Here is a 17,706-nt window from a genome sequence, read left to right on the forward strand (position 1 = left end):
AGTAATGCTGAGAGCTTCACATTGGAGTTCAACCCTTTCGCTGCCAACAGACCATGTCCTTGTCTTCATCAGCCTTGCAACTGAAACGTCTGTGTGACTGGCGTGATGGCGCCTATCTGATGGATCAGCCCCGAGGGGCGGATCGTGTTTTCCTAGGTGGAGCTGGCATATCATATTCAGTATGAGCTGGGTTAACTGGAGCAAGCACAGAAAGGGGTTAATTAAGTCAGCTGTCTGAAGCCCTTCTTTGCGTATTTTCTGGTCCAGGAAATGTTGAATTGTCCCTAAGAGATGATGCATTTTCTAAAGTCTCACCAAAGGGTGGGACTGAAATGTAATGGAAATCTGAACAGAATCCTAGTCGGGGTTGGAGCTTTAGCATGTTAGGTACTGCCATGTGATCACTCTAGCTGAAATGGAACCTGTGGGTGTCAGCAGGAGCGAAGGGAGCCTGGCATGACATGGGCCAGCTCTCATGTTGCCGTCAATGCCAAGTTCCCTCCCTCTCTTCCTTCAAAGTGGGTGAAAGAGATAACGGACACAGGCAGGAGAGAGGTCTGGGCAGTGAGAGCAGGGCTGGCACCTTCCATGGATGCTGTCAGGCATAATTAATGAATGCATAGGAAATACTTCCTGATCCTCAGAGAGAGGAGACCCTGCACAAGGACCAAATGTTATTAGTGGAAAAGAGTTGGCGATGATGAGATGTTTGTGACAGAAATGCTGCCCTTGGGGCCCGCGCAGGGGGCGAGTCTAACCTTACTCTGCCTTTGGTGGCCACATTTGTGGTCAGTGCCGATAGAAAGGATCACACAAGAATGCTAGATTAGGGAAAGCCTGAGCAAATAACACCAGGCTCCAGTTAGAATCTTTAGCTGTTGATCACATGATGTTATCTCTTGAAGTACCCAGGAGAACAAAGCTCCATCTGTTCGTGCTGCTGGACAGTTTTGGAAGCATATGTAGCGCTGGGGAAAGTGCCTAATTAGTGCCTAAATGATGCCTAAATCTGCCTGTGCCCACAAGAACAGTTACAGCACAGCCAGCAGCTGTACAAGCTGCCCTATGATGCTGTACCAGCACACATCTGCCACAGCCAGGGCTGTCCATTTCCAGAGGCAAGAGTGTTGTCCCATCTTCCATGGCCTATTACATCCCCCCTGCCCCATTACTGGGCTCCTGGAAAACGTTAATGCGTTCATCCTCACAGCACTCCTGGGGGAAGTATTAGCCTTGTTTTACGAGTGGGCAGGGATGAGGCATTGAGTGACTTGCCAAATCACACAAGGAGTTCATTGCAGAGCCAAGAATTGAACCCAACTCTCCTGAGCCTCCATCTAATGCCTTCGTGATAGAACCATCTTCCACTGTTTCCCCATCATGGTTCTGCTGGGTTTGCCAACGAGAGTGCTTGTTAGTGCCAACTGCGGTGTGGTTTCTGTGATGTTGAGACCAATACACTAGGTACTGGTCTGAGATAACTGGTTTATTTCACACACGCTGACTAACAGCCATGTGATGGTAATAAATTTCCGCCACTACCAACCTAAGCTGGATTTGGACATGTGAACAAGAAGTGAAGGGCTCTGTTACCCACCACCAAAAAATCCATCTGTCTAAACAAAAACAAATGAAGAAGAAAATGATTCACATTTGTCACGGAGTGTGGGGGAGACAAGGCCCTGTACCCCCGGCTTCCTGCGATTCACAGTGACTCTCAGCCAGCCAGTAAAACAAAAGGTTTATTTAGACAACAGGAACACAGTCCAAAACAGGTCTTGCCAGTACACACAACAGGACCCCCTTTAGTTAGGTCAGTCTGGGGGCCCCAGGGAGGCCACAGCCCCGTTGGGAAGCCCAAGCCCCATCGGGGCTTCCCTCTCCATTTCCCAGCCAGCTCTGAACTGAAATTCCCTCCAGCCGTCTCACTCAGCCTCCCCCTGGCTTCTCCCCCAGTCTTTGTGTCCTTTGTCCAATTTCCGGTCAGAGGTGTTACCTGGCCTCCAACCCCGCTCCTGGGTTCTCATGTTACATGCTCAGATATCCCCGCTTCCCCAATGCAGACAGTCCCAGCAAAACTCCCCTGCAACCTTCCCAGGTCAATACTCCCCACTCAGTATTCAAAGAACACATCAAGAACATTCCCACTTTGTCACAACATTCAAGAAAGGTATGTCTTGTTTTAGATGGAAGAGAAGTCAGCAGCTGCAAGGGAGACCAGCACCCAGCACTCAGGTGTTGGCCTTTGGGCAAAGACGCAAATGTGCTTCAATCTTTTCGTTGTTGTTGTTGTAAATCTTCTCTGCAACATTAGGGTCAAGTTTTTCAAAAACTGTTTTCCAAAATGTGCCCTCTCAAATTTTGTTTGTTTTTCTCATGAGCAGATCTGTGGGGGTCGGTGCTCGTTTTGGATGGATTTTTTTTAAAAAGTGGTTCTGATGGCTCCTACTTTCACATGAGGGGAAGACTGGCAAACCTGTTTAAGGGGCTAGTAATTTGATGTGCCTCAATTGTGAGGCACCCAACTTGAACTGCCTGAAAGGGTCCAGATTTTCAGGAAGTGTCACACCTCCAGCTTGTGAAAATCAGGCCCCTATGAGGAGTCTATAACTGGACACCTAAAGACTGAGGCACTCACAATTGTTAGTTGTTTTTGGAAGATCTTGGCCTATTGCTTGTGTGAGAACACACCTAGGTGAGTGTGAGAGTATAGCCAGCCTGTGTGTGTGGCACTTCGATGCGACTAGAGGAGTGAGTGGGTCCTGCTAGGAACCTGAAACAAACACTCCCTGTTCTCCAAATTAAATATTTCACATTTCTGAGATTCTACAGCAGATAAACACACAGCTAAAAATATTCCTTCCTGGTGGGGAGGTGACCGCAGTCACTGGCAGCCACCACAGTGCTCTGGATTTCAGAATGGCACAGGTGTGTCCGAAAGAACCCTAAGGCTGGGGAGGAAACGTCTCTGGGTGTCTAGTCTGAATGCAGGGAGCGTTCTTTTCATACTGACCATTCTTTTCATACTGACAGTCCTCAGAACCCCACCCAGCTCCCTCCTGGGGCTGCTCCCTTGCAGCTCAGAACCAGGAGCAAGATAGTGGACTGTATTTGATGGGGTGACAGTAGAGGATCAAGACTCTGTGATGGTCCAGGTTTGTCCCATATTAAATATCTCCCCCTCCTCCAAGAATCAGTCCATCTTCACAGGACTGCAGCAGCTCCTTGTCCCACCTCATCACACTCACTTCCCTGGGCTCTGCTGCCCAGCAGTGCTCAGCACTGACACCTCCAACAGGAGCATCCTCAGCCCTCCCTATGTCAAATCTCTCCTGCCCCACATACCTACCCATATCGTAGGTATATTGCAGATCATCAGATCTTCCCACTGACTGCAAAGTGTGAGTCGGATCAGAAACCAAGGCTGATCTCCCCTTGACTGCACATGGTAGGGTAGATCAGCAGTCCCCAAAATGTCTCTCTTCCACAGTTAACCTACATTGTTATGCTACTATTATGCTACCAGAGCTGAAGAATTCTCCAAAGAACCCAAACCCTCTGTTTTCTAAGCTCCTCAGAAACAATAATAAACTCAGGATTTGTACTAAAATAAAAAAAAAAAAGTTTCCTGAGAAAAGGCTTAGGTGGAGTGAACTTCCCAGCATTGAAAGTAAACCACCCATGTGTTTCTCCTGGGGCTGGGTTTGGCATGGATTGCTCCCTCGGGGGAGGGACTGCGAGGTTGCTGCCAGATTGGATTAGAGCTCAGACAGGGACTGCCTCTGTGGCTGCCCTCCTTAATGTGGATCAACAGAAGGGGTTAGAGACAAAGGGTATGGCTACACTTGGAGATGTGCAGCGCTGGGAGTTACAGCTGTGTTCGTACAGCTGTGTAGGGAAAGCGCTGCAATGTGGCCACACTGAAAGCTACCAGCGCTGCAGTGTGGCCACATTTGCAGCATTTGCAGCGCTGTTGGGAGTGGTGCATTGTGGGCAGCTATCCCAGCGTTCAAGTGGCTGCAGCGTGCTTTTCAAAAGAGGGGGATGGGGTGGAGTGTGACAGGGAGCGTGGGGGAGACAGAGAGTGGATTTTTGAAGCTGACACTGTGTCAGCTCCCTGCCTTGCAAGTTCTAAGGACTGGAAGATACACAGCACCAACCTTCAATCATTTAAAAAGTTTTGACCTTTCCCCCACCCCTCTCTTATTCACTAAATGCAAATTATGCACTCCTAAATAGTCTTTAGACCATATAAGCAGCTGCTCAGCACGGACTACCCCCTCCCCTCTCTCCTCAAGCAAACAGCTGTGAACATTCCAAAGCAATTCCCCTGCCTCCGCTCACTCGCTTGCTGGAGCAAAGAGCAGCTGTGTTTGTTTTTTAGCTAAGTAGCTACGGGGAGATCGGAGTTCAGCCATTCTTCCGGTTTGTTGTGGACAGGAATTCTGGGATACCTCCTAATACCCTGGAGGCTAATAACAGTGCTTTTGGTGGCTACACTTGATGACCAGTGCTGCATCACCAGCGCTGGAATCGCTACACCCGAGGCAAACCAGGTGTATAGCCAGCGCTACAACCAGGGAGTTGCAGCGCTGGCCGTGCTTTGCAAGTGTGGACACAGAGTGAGTTGCAGCACTGTAACCCCCTCACCAGCGCTGCAACTCTCCAGTGTAGCCATGCCCTAAAGCCTGATCTTGCAAGCTACTGTTAATGCATTGAAAACATAAACTGATACCAAAGAGCACCACCAGCGCTCAGAACATGCCAGTATTTGCAGAATCTTTACACGAAATTCACAAAGCGCTTGGAAGGAGTTCTATTTCCCCTCCCTTGTCAACCTGCAAGCCACACTTAATCTAGATAGATATAGCTCAAGTCCATTCCTGCAGAGTGCTGGAAGCTCTCACTGCCCAGTGCGGTCAATGGGAGTTGAAGGCCCTCAGCAGCTCACAGGTTTGAGCCCAAAGCTGGTGAAGAGACCAAAATAATAGTGTATACTACTACTACTACTACTAACAAAAGAATATTCCTGCCAGAAGATGAATCTGTCCTCAAGAACATGACAGAACTGGCTGCATGCACGTTCCTGTCAGCATTGCTGATCTATAAATATCTGGGGAAAGTGTGGAATCTAAAAGATCTTGGGAGAAGTTTGGATGTTGACTTCAGTGTCAGTCTGAAAGGAGAATTAGCAGAGGGCAGATTCTCCAGTCTCTGAGCTGATTCATATCATCTGAATTTATCCTGTGCCTCTGTATGAACAGCCCTGTCAAATCCAAGTTAAGGAAAAAACAGAGCAGGTTTCAGCTTGTCGTGTGTATGCTGATCACGCGCCTTGCCAAGGATGCCATGTTGCACATCATCTGTGCTTCTATCAGGGTTAAACAGTTTTGGCTCAGAACTGGGCACTTTCTTTCCTGGCTTTTGAAATTCTCTCCTATTCTTACTCTTTTTGTTTTCTCTCTCCATGCACTGGGCAGAAATGCTAAGGGTGCAGAAAAGCTGGTAGCCATGCTGGGCCTGACTCTCCATTGCCTGGCACCCTCAGGAGTCACTTAACCCAGAGCAAAGTGGGCATGGAGCACGACCATTCTGATCTGGTGGCATTCTACACTCATTGCGCCCTGGTGTGACTACACACAGTGCAGGCCAAGGGTGAATCAGGCCCTCTCGTTGCGAAGGCCTGAAGGTGATTTTAAATAACTGGAAGAGCACAACTCCAATTTTATATGGCGTCTGATTTAAACATACCCCTTCCCCCAAGCCCCTCTGATAAGGTCTTGTTTCTTTCCATTCCTGGGGAGGCAGTCCACTGACCGCAGCGGTCATCCCTGCACTGCATCACTGCCTTCTTCCTGCTTCTTCTGGGGTCCCTTGGAATGCAGGGTTTGAAGCCTTAGGATCCTGCCTTAATCAGTTCCTGAGGATCTAATAAGGGCTTGATGCAGGAATCTCTGGATGGTATGGCCTACCTGTGTTATGGAGAACATCCGCTAGAGGAACACAGTGATCCTTTCTAAAATCCTGATTGCCTTAACATCTGTTACTTTATAATAATAATAATGAGAGCTAAGGCCTACATTTTCACTGCTTTAGGGTGCCCCCTTGAGAGCCCTGGGGCTTGATTTGAGTCTGAGCCCCCACATTCCAGGTGAAATCAATGGGAGGTGTGAGTGCTCTGAAAATCAGGCCCTAGGTACCTCAAGATGGAGGTAACCCATAATGGAGACACCCAAAATCAGGGGAGCTTTTGGGAATGCAGGCTCAGATAAATAAACGGGCATTGTATAGAAAAGTTCATTACAATCTTTTTAAAAGACCCAAATCAAAAGTGTCAGAAAGGTGGGTCTGTAATATGAGTCATTGATATGGAAAAACAGCTCCAGGTTCCCCAGGCTCCCTGGGAATGGCTCAGTGCCTTTGTTTGTGGAGAGTGCCGTAGCTTTTTCTTGCCCAAAGCTTTGAAATGTTCTCTGGTTTTGGTTTTCCCCTCTCCCATTCTGCAGTTAGTGAAACCTGCCACCGTGCCCTATAATTAGCACAGAGTCCACAACAGATGGGAACAGACCAAGAGACCTTTGGAAACATTCCTAATTTCAGCAGCAAGTCTGACTCAGGTGGCTGGGAGAAACCGAGAGCCTGATTCAAAGCCCATCCAAGTCAGCAGGAATCTTTCCATTGACTTCACTGGGCTTTGGATCCAGACCCCTTAGCGCCAGAAAGGGCAGATGCTTGCTTAGGAGGTGCACTGGCGATTTCAGAGTGAAATGCTCTCACATCCGAATAGCACAAATGGGAATATTTCTCCCTCCCCCACTCCTGACTCAGAACCATGAATCCAGGACAGTTAATTCTCTCTTTCCAACCTGGCATTATATACTAAGGGCTGGCTCATCAGAGAAGTCAGTGGGAACAGTCTCGTTACTTTCAATGGGAGCAGCATCAGACCTGAAGTCTCAAGATGAAAAGAATCCTAAAGCCCCTTTTTTCCCCCTCTGGTGCACTTTGTGTTTACATTATAAATCAGAGACTGGGCCAATCAAAATAGGGAATGGCTGTGCGTGTGAGACTCGTATTCTAATGAGTAGAGCACTGTCTACCTCCTGAGTAGCAAGAAAAACTCCAGAGGAACATAATGTTCTACTCCAGCCAAACTCCTAACATGGCACTGAATGAGGGGCTCTGTGTTCACGCGAAGTGTAGAGAGTGTCTGTACGAATGGCAAGGTGTCCATGTCTCCTGGCTCAGTGTTCACATTTGAAGAGCTTTTCCTCGCATGCACCTCCCCCAGGAGCCAGAATTGCATCACATTTGCCGTTTGGCTTCTCCAAGCTAGGATGCACTTGACTTCTAAAGCAGCTAAGAGCTATGACAAGCAGTGGCATGTATGTGATGGTGTGGTCTAGTGGCTGGAGTGGAAGACAGAATGTCAGGACTCCCAGCTCTGTCTCTGACTCACTGTATAACTTTGGGTAAGTTGCTTGAAGGTGCTATGCCTCCATTTTAAGAAAAGGGTATAATATACTGATCTACCTGATAGTGGGGGCTGTAAGCCTTAGTAAAAGAATTCTCAAGAGTTCTGAGATCCTCACTTGAAATAGGGTGGAATATACCCTTGATGCATTGTTATTTAATGCCCCAAACTGCACTATTTAAGCACATCAATCAGAAAATGCAAAACCTTGCTTCCTTCAACAGCTTTACTCTCAGGCAGGCTGCACATCAGTGAGAGCACTTATCACTTAAAAGCCCACAGTCACTGCACAGTGACATGACAGATCACAGTTCTTTCCTTATATAGAGAGTAATAACTGTTACTGCAGCTACAGCCATATGGTAGGTCAGTGATTGGCTTCTTAGGGTACGTCTACACTACAGGATTATTCTGATTTTACATAAACCGGTTTTGTAAAACAGATTGTATAAAGTCGAGTGCACGTGGCCACACTAAGCACATTAATTCGGTGGTGTGCGTCCATGTACCGAGGCTAGCGTCGATTTCTGGAACGTTGCACTGTGGGTAGCTATCTCGTAGCTATCCCATAGTTCCCGCAGTGTCCCCCGCCCATTGGAATTCTGGGTTGAGATCCCAATGCATGATGGTACAAAAACAGTGTCGCGGGTGATTCTGGGTAAATGTCGTCATTCATTCCTTCCTCTGTGAAAGCAACCGCAGACAATCATTTCGCTCCCTTTTTCCCTGGATTGCCCTGGAGCCTGTTTTCCCTTTTGTCATTGTCACCGTATTGTACTGGATGCCGCCGACAGAGGCGGTACTGCAGTGCTACATAGCAGCATTCATTTGCCTTTGCAAGGTAGCAGAGATGGTTACCAGTCATTCTGTACCGTCTGCTATGCCACTGTAAATTAGCAATGAGATGATGGTTATCACTCGTTCTGTACCGTCTGCTGCTGTCATGGGTGTTCCTGGCTGGCATTCGCTGAGGTCGGCCGGGGGTGCAAAGACAAAAATGGGAATGACTCCCCAGGTCATTCCCTCCTTTATGTTTTATCTAAAAATAGAGTCAGTCCTGCCTAGAATATGGGGCAAGTGTACTAGAGAGCCAGTGCATCAGAGAACCAGAGAGCACAGCCACTCCGTGTCAGATCCTGCAGAAATGATGAGCTGCATGCCATTCTAGGGGGTGCCTCTGCAACAACCCCACCCTTTGCTTCCCTTCTCCCCCAACACTCCTGGGCTACCGTGGCAGTGTCCCCCCATTTGTATGATGAAGTAATAAAGAATGCAGGAATAAGAAACACTGAATTTTTAGTGAGATAAAATGAGGCAGAGGCAGCCTCCAGCTGCTATGATAGTCCAGGCAGGACATTAAATGGTGGTGGGGAGAGGAGCCCAGCCTCCCGCTGCTTTGATAGTCCAGGCAGTACAGAATCTTTTCTTTAGACATGAAAGGGGGGCACTGATGGAGCTCAGCCCCCAGTTGCTATGATGAGGACGGTTACCAGCCATTCTGTACCATCTGCCGGGAATAACCGGGAGTCATTCCTATTTTTACCCAGGCACCCACGGCCGACCTCACCTGAGGCCAGCCAGGAGCACTCACGGAATGATGACAAGGACGGCTGTCAGTCCTTTTGTACAATACCGTCTGCCACTGAGGAGGGGAGGGGAGGGGAGGGGAGAGGATGCTGCTGTTCAGTGCCGCAACACCCCATCTACCAGTAGCATGCAGTAGACATAGGGTGACATTGAAAAAAGTCAGGAAACGATTTTTTTCCCTTTTCTTTCGTGGGGGGGTGGGGTGGGGAGGTAAATTGATGAGATATGCCCTGAACCACTCTGGACAATGTGTTTGACCCTACAGGCATTGGGAGCTCAGCCAAGAATGCAAATACTTTTCAGAGACTGCGGGGACTGTGGGATAGCTGGAGCCCTCAGTCCCCCCTCCCTTCCTCCATGATCATCCATTTGATTCTTTGGCTTTCCGTTACGCTTGTCACACAGCACTGTGCTATGGCCTCTGTCTATCATAGCCTGGATATTTTTTTCAAATGCTTTGTCATTTCGTCTTCTATAATGGAGCTCAGATAGAACAGATTTGTCTCCCCATACAGTGATCAAATCCAGTATCTCCTGTATGGTCCATGCTGGAGCTCTTTTTGGATTTGGGACTGCATCGCCACCTGTGCTGATCAGAGCTCCACACTGGCCAAACAAGAAATGCAATTAAAAAGTTTGCTGGACTTTTCCTGTCTACCTGGCCAGTGCATCCAAATTCAGATGGCTTTCCAGAGCGGTCACAATGGTGCACTGTGGGATACCGCCCGGAGGCCAATACCGTCAATTTGCGGTCACACTAAGCCTAATCTGACATGGCAATACCGATTTCAGTGCTACTGCTCTCGTCGGGGAGGAGTACAGAAACCGGTTTAAAGAGCCCTTTATATCGATATTAAGGGCCTCGTTGTGTGGACGGGTGCAGGGTTAAATCGGTTTAACGCTGCTAAATTCGGTTTAAACGCATAGTGTAGACCAGGCCTTAGTGATGGTTATTTTAAGCTAATCATTTACCTGCATAAATATTTAATTAAAATCACTACTTAACACACGTGCTGGAGGCCAAGTTAACATGTTAACACAATAATCTCTAGTTTGCCCTCGGGAGAGATTCCCTTGTGTATAAAATACCTCTGGCCCTCAACACCAGTTTATCTGATTTCATAAGTGATCCATAAAGCTGCTCTTAATAGAGCTGGCAGGCAAATGCATTGCAACATTCTGCTCCCCAGCAAAGGCCCTGTCTACACTAGGACCCCACGCCCATCAGATGATTTATTGATAGGGTTGAGCTCAGTGAGCTGTGTGTGACTAGGAGGCTGTTGCAATTCTTTTCCACCAGCTCCATCTGAGAGGTTGGCTGCTAAGGATGTTTCTGACACTCCCCCAAAGGTGAGTGTTAAAGCTGGACTCACTTGCCTCAGGCTTGCAAAGGGATAAAGTCTCTCCATGAAAGACTGAAACCAGGGATGGAGACATTGCTTACACCCATTGGTTAACAGAAGAATGCCCTCTGCAAGGCGGGGCAGTAAATGCAAGGCCTAGGGCTTAGCATTAAGAATTTACAAGTGCCTGCTGGCTGGCCTGCCTCCCCGGGGGGATGGACTCTCTGGACCAGGTTCAGTGCTGACTCACACACCCTGATTGATGTCAATGGGAGTGCAGCTGGGTGCAAATCCAGATTGGTGAATCTGGCCCCTCCTACTTAAGGAGATGTTCTCCATTTCTCAGGGTCCCTTTCTTGTTAAGCTGCTGGCTTCTTCAGTCTGTTGAGTTGAGAAGCCTCTGTCAGGCTCTCCCAACGCCCTTATTGGAATAAAGCTGCAAACATTCCCCTGTCTGGCCCTACAAGGGAGTAGCTGCTTCACCTGCCCTGGGGTCACCCCCCTCCCCTTTCCAGGGGGGGTCTCAGGCAGTTCACAGATGCCTTCAGTTGGGGTAAACTGTTGCATCAATAAATTCCATTTACAAGCGTGGGAATTTTGAGCGTTTTTTCGCTGGGGGTTGGAGGATTTAGATGTTTCATCTCTTGAAAGCATGTCTGGCACTTTAGGGCTTTTTTCAGTCTGTAAGCTAACTATTGCTGTTTTCCTCTCCCTCTCCTCCCGCTCCGTTTTTATTTCTTACTCACGTCCTGTCTATATATTTTTGGACACTTGCTAACAATTCACTTTGGGCTGAAACCTGGCACTTAGGAACTCAGCCGGGAGTGTCCCTATAAAACAAACAAGACATTGTTTGAGCTGGTCTGGTGGCAGCACAACCACATGGGGGGAGGGTGTGAGTCTCAGCCCTAGGCCTGGCAGGGGCTGAGAGTGCTACTGAAGCAGCCCATTCAGCCCTGAACAATGTGTGGAGTGGCACTGATGAGCTCTGGAAACCCTACTCCCCAGAACCCCTCCGGGAATCAATAGATTTGGGAGCCATCCATGGCTTGGGCTTCTGTTTGACATTAGTGAGTTGGAGGAAGTCTTGCAGCTGGCTGGAGCTGATCAACAATATGCCACACCCAGCATGGACCTGTAGGGTAGCATGGCTTTGAATGATGTGGCATTTCTGTAAGGTGATATCCCTGCAGCTGCTCCTCCTGTGTGCCCGACACACTTCTGCTGTTAATATTTCATGCCTGCCAGTCTTCCTTGCACCACTGCACAAGAGGTGCCTATGACAGCCAGCTCCATTTACAGCTGCAGCCAGCGAGAATGAATGGATTTTTGTTTGGAGTTGTGTTAGGTTTCCTCACCCCTTGTGGTCAGATTCCTCCTATGGAGGTAGATGGCTCTGCAAGGGGTCGGGGAGCTCATCTGGCCAGACTGATTTGGCTGGCAGGATCAGAAGGCAGTGGGAATCTGTTGGATGTAGATTACATCCCGTAAACAAATATCAATGTGTCTAAGGGCCAAATTATCAGCTGGCATAACTCCACTGACCTAGTCCATTGACTCCTCCGCTTATGTAATTCCACTGAACTTGGCCCTCAGCATCCACAGGGGAACAAGTCCCAGTGTTTGTGCTTGACTGTGTGGTAGATATGTGGGGGGATCCCAGTCAACACAGGAGCATAAGAATTACTATATTGGATCAGACGTGTGGTCCATCTAGTCCACTATCCTGTTTCTGACAGTGGTCAGCAGTAGAAGGTGCAGGAAACTCCACTATACGTAGACATAGTCTAAACCTCCCAGGAAGGTCTCCTTAATCCCTAATAGTTAGAGATTGGTTTAAACCTGCAGGATGGGGCTCAATATCCCTTTCAGACTTTCTGTTAGCATTAACTATTATAACTTTGGATAGTCGTGTTATCCATGTAAATGTCCAATCTCTCTTTGAATGGTGCTAAATTCTTGGTCTCAGCAACAACCTAAACTGCACTGCCCAATTTACTGTACAAATACATGTTTTCACTGCATTTGTACAACATCAGTTTACTGTATTCCAGCAACGTCTTCACTGTGTCCTTTTTTTCATGATGGTGGGTCAGATTCTCTGTTGCTTTACACCAGTACAAAGGGGGTATACGATGCTAATAAGACAAAATAAAACTGTACTGAATCCAGATCTTCTGCGTTCCAGTCTTAATCACAACACTATCATTCCTCTCGGGTTTTGTAAGGAGTCTCTAAAAATATTGCTGGCGGCAGAACCCCAGTAATCTGGATCTGTGGTCGTTACTCAAGCTGGTTGAAACTCAAGAATTTCCATTCTGCAGGAAACTTTTTTGAAATTTGTTTTTATTCCAAAATTAAATGATGACAAAAAAAGTCTCACCAAATGCAGTTTTTGAAAAGCTGTCATTTTGGCTCAATTAAAATGTTCCATTTCGATCAAATCAAAAAGTTGTGTTCCACTTTCAACAGGTTTTATTTATTTTTTTAATTTATAATATTAATTTTAAAATGAGTCATTTTGAAACAAAAATCAAAATGTTCCATTCTGTTAACGTCAAAAGGGAATGTTTTGACAGCAAAATGCTTTTTTGTTTTGGTTTTGTTTGTTCTTTGTGGCAAAATTTTGTTAAGAAACCAATCAACAGGAAAACTTTCAATTTTGACAAAATGGAATTTGTCAATGGAAAACTTGTGACCATCTCTACGCATGACATCCTCTTCCAAGTCAGAGCTCCGGGAATAACTAACTTTGTTTGTTTCCAAACACAGGAATAAGAGCAACAACAGACTGTCGACTGAAAATGAGGATAAGTGAAGGTTTTGGTTTTCAAAGTGCGATGGAAGCAGAGTGCTGGCTTTCAGTCAGGTGAGTCCTATTGAATTTCGTTGAAGTCATTTTATTTCTTCAATCGTCACTTCCAGCTATTGATTAAGGAACACATCTGCCAAAGGTGCAAACACAGAGGCATTGTGGTACCAGCCAGCTATGCCTGAATCATAGATCATCCCTATATGGTGCTTGTTTCAGCCCTCATCCAGACTACCCCGCCGTATCGGCGGGTTAAAATCAATTGCTTGGGGATCAATATATCACGTCTAATCTAGACACGATATATCGATCCCCGAGCGCGCTTATATCGATTCCGGAACTCCATCAACCCCAACGGAGTTCCGGAATCGACACGGAGAGCTGCGGACATCAATCCCGCGCCGTCTGGACGGGTGAGTAATTCGATCTTAGATATTCGACTTCAGCTATGTTATTCACGTAGCTGAAGTTGCGTATCTAAGATCGATTTTCCCCCCCTAGTCTGGACGAGCCCTCAGTCTCTCTGATGACAGGAGTTGGGATTAGAACCAGAATGTGGAACAGGGATCCCATTTTCTGAAATCCTGAATTACCGTTAAATGCTTCAGTATAGCTCTACAAAGATTGCCCTCATCTATTGCAGCCTGTCATGTCACTGCACCGCATCTCTGTGTTAATATACAAGGAGCATATACTCAATAGACAAAGTGGGGGAGAACTAGTTCAGTGTGCCATTTAAAAGGTGCTAAGGCAGGAAGGATGGGTCAGAGGTTCAGTTCCCTGCTGCACCACAGACTTCTTATGTAGCCTTAGGCAAATCACTTAGCTACTCTGCCTCAATTGCCATCTGTAAAATGGAGATAATGCAACTTCCCTAGCTCACAGGTCTATTGTGAGGATAATTACATTAAAGATCGGGAGGTGCTTGGATATTATGGTAATGGGGCCATACCTGGAGAGGGAGATGGTGTGTCCAAGGCATACAGTTTGGATCCGGATCTCAACACTCCCAACACCAAAGTGTGTCACAGATTGGGCTGAACCCTAATCCCAGATTCCAGTACCGGCTGATGCATTGCCTGCCTTTGTTCAAAGCCTAGTGTATGGTTCTGCAGGTAGTTTCTGGCCATGTTTTAGTATTTGGCTCATTCTGTTAAGGAGAATTTTTAGAGCTGTGGCTTATGTTCACACCAAGTGTGAGCTGGAATGATGTTCTAATGAGACGCCCATTTCGCTCACATTTGAATTTGAACTCTGCAATCTGGTCTGCTTAAAAGACAGGCTAAAGCTCTGAATTCTCTCTAGTAGCTTGAATCTAGTGTGCAGTTGTAATGATTGGCATTTTAGTTGGCACTGAGAACTAGTTCCTGGACCTACACAGCAAAGAGTGTGAGCCTCTACAGTTAGAGCTAAAGCAGAACTAGTTCCTCTAGCTAGAAGCTGTCGGAAATGTATTCTCTGTGGATCAGGCCCAAAGGGGGATGTATAACACATACTGAACAGTGAGTTACACAGTAACCAGAATGATCCCCCGATAGACCTTCCAAATGAAGTCTGTTTTCTTTGCCCTTTGTTTCATTTCACATGGAAGGATGTGTGTTGCTGGATTTGTCCAGGCAGCTTAAAAGGGCCATTTCTAATCTTAATGATGCAGAAGCATTTTAACAACCGCGGCATAAATAATTAACCTGGAACAAGGGGAAAAAAGCTGTCATTGTATTTGAGCTCTGGACCCATGTTGGGGATCTTGCTCTGTGTCACAGAACATCAGCCATGTGATTTCCCCTGGCTTCTTATCAGAGCTTTTGTTCTTGGGCCAAACAGTAGAAGTTGTGGTAGGTGCCTGCTGCAACACGCTAGCTGGCGGAGGAGGAACCCAGCGGAGTGGACAATAGTGGGCAATAGTCCAGTAGGGGTGGAAAAGTCATCTATGCAGCACAAATACTACCTCACAGACGTAGGATGCACCAAACCCCTTGCAATCAATGAACCCATCAGGCCTTTATCAGCTTCCCCCAAAGTTGTCCCCTCTGAGCTACCAGGTCTCTTGTATGTCTGCGCAGAGGCTTGGCCCTATTTTCCAGCCCCGAAAGGTGTCACAGGTAAAGCTCTGCCTGTGGGCACAAAAGAGGAGCACCCTTGTTCGACACCCTTGTGCTAGTTCCCAGGGGACAGGTGGGCAGGGAATGAGGGGATCAAGACTGATGCTCATCTAATGGAAATGCACTTTTAAAACCATGCAGGGCAGCAGCGTAAGCACAATTGGCCTTTCTGAACTCCTGGAGCCGCCAGGGAAGAGCCTGGCAACAAAGGGCTTGTCTACATCAGAAAGTTGCAGCGCCGGTGAGGGAGTTACAGCGCTGCAACTTAGGAGGTGTACACATCTGCAGGGCACCACCAGCGCTGCAACTCCCTGTTTGCAGCGCTGGCCGTACTCCCGTTTTGTCTCGGGTGTAGAGGATCCAGCGCTGGTGATCCAGCGCTGGTAATCAAGTATAGACACTTACCAGCACTTTTCTTGACCTCCGTGGAACAAGCAGGTATCCCAGCATACCTGAGGAAGCCTCTGGTAATCAAGCTGGTCTCCTTCCCCGGTTTGCTCTCGCGTTCCCTGAACAGCAGGTCTCCTTCCCTGAGGTTTGCTGGGTGGTTCCGGGAACGCGAGAGCAAACCGCGGCGAAGCTGGTCTCCTTCCCCGGTTTGCTCTCGCGTTCCCCGAACAAGCAGGTCTCCTTCCCTGCGGTTTGCAGGGTGGTTCGGGGAACGCGAGAGCAAACCGCGGCGAAGCTGGTCTCCTTTCCCGGTTTGCTCTCTCATTCCCCGAACCCCCGAGCAAGCAGGTCTCCTTCCCTGCGGTTTGCAGGGGGGTTCGGGGAACGCGAGAGCAAACCGCGGCGAAGCTGGTCTCCTTCCCCGGTTTGCTCTCGCGTTCCTCGAACCCCCCTTGAAGCTGCCCAACAGCGCTGCAGTGTGGCCACATCTAACACCACTTGCAGCGCTGGTTGCTGTAAGTGTGGCCACTCTGCAGCGCTGGCCCTATACAGCTGTACTAATACAGCTGTAACAACCAGCGCTGCAAAATTTTAGATGTAGACATGGCCAAAGACACCGTTTAGCCTCAGACTGATGGTCTCCTGGAGCTGAAGGGAGAGTTAGCGGTGACTGTTTTAAGGGCACAGTAACCTAAGCCAGTTAATACAGCCTGTGCAGCCTGAGGCTAAATAGCAGTGGAGAATCTGGCTCAGTGAGAACTGTCAGGCAGTGGAATGGCTTCCCAAGGGAAGAGGCAGAAACCTCAGCTTTTGGGGCACTTCAGAGTAGACAAGACAAAACCCTTTAGGGCAGGGATTGATTCAGGTAGATTTTCCAGACTGTAATTAAACTCACCCAACGTTCTCTCTGAATAGTAATCAGGACTACTGTTTTTCTGCACCCCATCCACTGGCTAAGGAAGCTGTTAATAAGGACACACAGCCATGGACAGCTGCCCATAAATGTTTTTAGTGCTTCATTTTCTAGATCATTGTTATGGCCAACTCCAGCTAGGATGACAAGTTATTCACTTTGATGTAATTACTTATTAAAATTTGAACACCCGTTGTCACATGGAGACACAGCAGGAAAAGGGTCCTCCCAATCCATCCCACGCGTGACAGGATCACCAAATCAGCTGAGCACTCCCAAGGTGTCATCTGCACACACTGGCAAGTGGTAGCTATAATCACAATACTGTGCATTTTGGTCTCTCTGTCCTGCTAAATCTGCTCCTGTCCAGTTTTAGTTCTCTTGAGTCTTAGTTGGCTAGGTTGCTGCTTATTGCAGCTAATTAAGCTTTGGTTTGTTTTTGTTTTGTTTTGTTTTTTTAAAGCAGCTGTGACCGGCAGGAGTAATTAACCTTTGGATGTTTTCTTCAATGTTGAGCCCCAATTGAGATTGATCAGTGAACTGAAATCAGTGCCCTGAGCCTTTTATGACATGTTTACTCCTCCCTCCTCATTTCCAGGGCAAAAAACCACTTTTCCACATTCCTTACATGCCAGCCTACTTCAGGTTTAATTTGAATCACATATGGTACTGCCTGGGACTCCAAGATACTGCCTGATTACAGCAAATCTGGATCTGGATACCAGCCCCGACTCTCCTCTCACTAGCATTGGTTTTGCACGGATGTAAAACTATAAGGCCAGATCTTCAGCTGACATCAGTTGATGCAGTTCCATTGGAGCCATGCGGAGGCTCTGATGTGTAGATTTCAATAAAGTTACTCCTCGTTTATATCACCATGAAAGAGAGACCAGGCCTGCAGCCTGCTGATTTCACCCACCATGAAAATTTGGAGGTGTGCTGATATGGGATTTTCGATCAGCCCATTATAGACACAGGAACTATCCAGTAGTGGGTCTGAATTTGGGGACAGATTTTAAACCCTCCTTGAAGTCAATGGGACTACTCACACACTAAAAGTTAAGAACGTGCTTCAGTGCTTTTCT

At 47.5% G+C, this 17,706-nt stretch overlaps 1 protein-coding gene and 1 long non-coding RNA gene across 3 annotated transcripts in view; one reads left to right on the top strand and one right to left on the bottom strand.

The window, feature by feature from the left end:
• EPS8L2 (EPS8 like 2) overlaps positions 1 to 17,706 on the bottom strand; it is a 116,660-nt gene that overhangs the window by 90,528 nt on the left and 8,426 nt on the right. The gene's annotated exons all lie outside the window — the stretch shown is intronic.
• The window catches only part of LOC115650549, a 78,526-nt gene that overhangs the window by 24,798 nt on the left and 36,022 nt on the right, over positions 1 to 17,706 (top strand). Inside the window, exon 2 of the long non-coding RNA XR_004000124.1 lies at positions 13,177 to 13,273. This is a non-coding gene — a long non-coding RNA (uncharacterized LOC115650549). The remainder of the gene's footprint in view (positions 1 to 13,176; positions 13,274 to 17,706) is intronic.

The sequence above is a fragment of the Gopherus evgoodei genome, chromosome 4 (genome assembly GCF_007399415.2).
Source record: "Gopherus evgoodei ecotype Sinaloan lineage chromosome 4, rGopEvg1_v1.p, whole genome shotgun sequence".
Taxonomy (NCBI): Eukaryota; Metazoa; Chordata; order Testudines; family Testudinidae; genus Gopherus; species Gopherus evgoodei.